The sequence below is a fragment of the Scylla paramamosain genome, chromosome 8 (genome assembly GCF_035594125.1).
Source record: "Scylla paramamosain isolate STU-SP2022 chromosome 8, ASM3559412v1, whole genome shotgun sequence".
Lineage (NCBI taxonomy): Eukaryota > Metazoa > Arthropoda > Malacostraca > Decapoda > Portunidae > Scylla > Scylla paramamosain.
The window spans coordinates 18744540-18749539 of NC_087158.1; positions in this window are offsets into that span (position 1 = coordinate 18744540).

Genomic DNA, 5000 nt, shown 5'->3' on the forward strand with positions numbered 1-5000 from the left:
ACTTCTACTACTACTACTACTACTACTACTACTACTACTAGTACTACTACTACTACTATTACTACCACTACTACTACTACTACTACTACTACTACGACTGAACTATTTTATTATGACTTCGTTGTTTCTACTTCTTTTACAACTTACGAGTATGTTACTTCTACTAGCACCACCACTACCACCACTATACCTTTACTACTGTTACTGTACAGCAGACTCATAATGACCGAACTTGATCTGAGTTCCCTGAATTCCTTACCTCTATCTGTAAGCAAGCCATCTCTACAAGTGTCTGGCCACATTAATACAGGCGAAAGAAGCCATTCCTCTCCTCTACAGTCTTCCTAGGCCCACACTACACATAACTTTCTTCTGTGCTCTCCTCTGTCGCCTGTGTTTCATTGTACGGTTTTATAAGACTAATAAATTTTAATTCAGCTCAGTATTTCTTCTTATGTACTACTGAAATTCTACTGAACTAATTGTTATCCTAGACCTCTGGAGATCATCCTTTATCGCGAAGCTGCCGTGAGCCAGGTTTGAACTTTGGAGTTTTCGAGCCGCTGGCCAATGAACCACCTGCATTAGCTTGCGAGGTGTGATGGTAGTAAAAAATATGTTTTGTTCTGGTGGTGTAGAGGGATCAGCCCTTCCACAGACTGTAAGGAAACTCGGCTAATCACATTATCATTTCCGATTAAAATGTACGGGATATGGTATGATGTCAAGACAGCGGGAGTCGCAGTTGTTTGGTTCGCAGTAGCGGTTGCTCCTTACGAAACTTGCATAAAAAAAAAAAAAAAAACCTGACCAAAGCAGCTTATAGAGTACAGTCACACTTCACCAAAACGTGAGTTTTGGTGAATTCACGTGACTCGTGTTACCAGCCTTCCGTGACTCCTATCCGCCATCCACTCCTTTCCTTCACTTTTCTTCTCGTTACAAGTTAGTCTGTTTATCTACTGTACAGGGTATCTTTTTTTCCTAAAACAACACCAGCATCATCACCATCAGCTTCTACAATTCCAAGGCCTCCCTCCGCCTTGTCCTTTGTCGATTCCCCGTCTACTCCAGGGTACGCAGTTACAACCACAGCATAATGACATAAAGAAGTTACAAAGGAGGAGGAACACGATACAGTATATACATAGAAAAACAAAAATACAGTAGTATAGTGAAAGTTGCTGGGCGGCCCGGGTTGCTATTTCGCCTAGTGTGTAATTAAGTTCTTTTTATTGCGTGGGATAAGTACGTATATATACGAGTATATATATATATATATATATATATATATATATATATATATATATATATATATATATATATATATATATATATATATATATATATATATATATATATATCATGTCTCGTTTGTGGAAGTTTGATCGTTGCATTCTTCAGTCACACGGAAGTAAACCACAAGCATTTGAAATGAATGTTCTTACATGTCAGTCGGTCTCGCATTTACGCGTACATCACAAGTACAGAGATGCCGTGACAGTCGGATTAAAGTTACAGAAAGACTGAAAACGCTGCCACTGATCGTACAAGTGTCTCGCCGGAACAGCGAGAGTTGCAGGGCTGTGGGAGATGCAATGCACAGGCATAGTTGTCACCGATAGAACTTGTTGCTGTCTGATGCCAACGACGACGACAATAACAACAATAATGATGCTGGTGATGGTAACGATTCTAATCCATTGCATACCATTAGAGGAGCAAAGAGGAGCGGATGTGGGCAGTGCAGTGCCTGCAGGCGAGCAAAGACACTATTCTTCAGCTGTCTGGAGGAACATCTTCATAGCATCAATATTCCGGAAACTGACTGTATACGTAAATGTATTGGATGCCTGAATTGACACAGCGTACTTTGCGGATGTGAATGCAAATATCAGTTTCTAAGGAAGGTGGATGTGGAGGCAGATATCAAACTGATATCTCGCGAATTCGGATGCAGATGCAAGTGTTTCCAGGATATATGTTTCATGTTATAATCAAATTTTCCAATCGACTGTCACTTTCGTTGCATGGAATTAATGTCTGTGTGATTACAGTTTCGGTGGCGCATTACCACGAAGTAACAAGAAACGCTCATTGCCGTCCCCTCCCTCCCTCCCATTTTCTTTCTCAGTATTTTCTTGTATATCTATCACATCCTCTCCGTCAGCAGTAAGGATGGGGATACGGATACAAAATGGTGTATGTTTATATACATGTAGTTGCAAATACAGATGCGGATGCAAACTTATAACTGACGTCCTGCACATGCGGATGCGGATGTCTCACATGTCTACATACTGTACCTTTAACAAACTTGATGTGAAACAGAAAAAAAAAAAAAGTTGAATACTCTGATCTCTTGCATTGAAAATAAAGGTCGAAACTTGGAATTACAGACTCAGTCTCAAAAACAAACATGAACACCCGAAGACGAGCCACACAAGTAGAGGAGGAAGACTGACCTAACCCCGTGGAGGTCAGCGGTCCATATCACTTAATGGCGACGCTTGACGAGCATGATTACCTACAAGTGACTCTGAGCGGCCAGGTAGACAGCAATCAGCTAACATTATCAGTGTCATAAGGTTGCCATACGGTAACTACCTCCACCCAGCTGTGCTATGAGTTGGGAAGAAATGAAAAGGTTTCATCCCGAAGATGGCATCCATCTTAAGTCGGTAGTACGTATTATAGGATTAGGCCCGTCCCGCTGCGGCAGGCCAGGTTGTGTATATATATATATATATATATATATATATATATATATATATATATATATATATATATATATATATATATATATATATATATATATATATATATATATATATATATATATATATATATATATATATATATATGTGTGTGTGTGTGTGTGTGTGTGTGTGTGTGTGTGAGTGTGTAGGAGGGTCACTGGCCATGAGCAACAAAACTTTTGAAGAAAAGGCCCATTTAAGTATGTTCCCACAGAGATGCCAAATGCGTAGGAAAATTAAATAATGTAAGATAATTGTCTTGAAACCTCCCTCTTCGAAGAGTTCCAGTCATATGAAGGAGGAAATACAGAAGCAGGCACGGGGTTCCAGAGTTTACCAGAGAAAGGGATGAATGACTGAGAATACTGGTTAAATCTTGCATAGGTGAGTTGGACAGAACAGGGGTAAGAGAAAGTAAAGTCTTGTGCTGCGAGGTCGCGGGAGGAGGGGAAGCATGCACTTAGTAGAGTCAGACGAGCAATTAGCGTGAAAATAGCGGTAGAAGATAGCAAGAGATGCAACATTGCGAAGATGAGAGAAGGCCTGAAGACATTCAATTAGAAGAGAGGAGTTGATAAGACGAGATGCTTTTGATTCTGGTAGGAAACACTGTAAACTATATATATATATATATATATATATATATATATATATATATATATATATATATATATATATATATATATATATATATATATATATATATATACGTCAATACAACAACAAATTTATTATCTATTTTTTTCTGGAAGAATAGTCGAACGGTTGGACGTAACAGTTAAATAAAATAAATTGCTGCAGTTCTGGTGTATATGCGTGAAGTATATGCCCTTACTCACCACTCACAAGAAAAAAAATCATTGTCAGCTAAACTAAGAATGGAGTGATTCTGTAAATCCATCCATAAGTCCTCGTGTAAGAGGTGTCCATAGAACACTTTGAGACACGCCGCGGGCAACATGAGCACTACCAGAAACCTGACTCAGCACTGGCCCATCATCATACCAATAACACTAAACTTGCTCCTTCATTACTCTTTGAAATTATGATAAAACACTTGAGAGAGAGAGAGAGAGAGAGAGAGAGAGAGAGAGAGAGAGAGAGAGAGAGAGAGAGAGAGAGAGAGAGAAACATACCAGGAATACGAAATATTGATGAAACGCACGAAATATAGAAAAAAAAGAACTACATAAAAGTACGAAGGATACAGAGTAGCAATCAAGCATATATATATATATATATATATATATATATATATATATATATATATATATATATATATATATATATATATATATATATATATATATATATATATATATATATATATATATATATATATATATATATATATATATATATATATATATATATATATATATATATATATATATATATATATAAATGAATACGTAAAGCAAATGATAAGTTTAGCTCAAAATAGAAGATGCACCTGAAACAGATACACAATTCACAAAACATCGTCCATTCTAAAAATATAGGTAATGTTCAGTGCTGCTAAGGAATGCTCGTAACCTCGTGTCCACGGTCAGTAACATAACATTCCGGAAGCAGCGTTGACAAGCTTCGCGTCAGGAGCTTAGTTTTAAAGAGGCGTGCAGGCGTGCAGTCTCAAACGCTTCAGCACATCATCTAGATTACTTATAACAGGCCATTGTGGATGTTACTAGGGGATATTTAAGAGTGTTATCATGATCTTATTGATGGTTTAATGAATATTCTGCACCAATAATATCTATTTAAAAAGTGAGGACCTGATTAATCATCCCCGTTGCCTTTGAAAATATGTAGTTCTCATGAGAGTCGAAAGCGCTTGAAAGTATGAGCTAAACTACTGTATATATCCAAGCTATGTAGTGTATGAAATGTAGAGAGAGAGAGAGAGAGAGAGAGAGAGAGAGAGAGAGAGAGAGAGAGAGAGAGAGAGAGAGAGAGAGAGAGAGAGGAAAGAATACAAGCCACGTGAACCTATATTACATAAGGAAAGAGGTTACGAAAGAGTGACTGAAATGGGCGTGCGCGGCGTCGGATGAAGCGAGCGAGCGCGGCAAGGTGTGGCGAGGGTCGGCGGGCGGGTGGCAGTCAGGGAAGGAGCAGCGGTGTAACTACAGCGGGCAGAAGACGACGGGCTGCTCCTGTGTCACGCCGCTCAGGCTCACCCAACATTCTGTCATTTTCCCCCCGCGCCGTCTGAAGCACCGCCTTCTGGGATACGCTGCA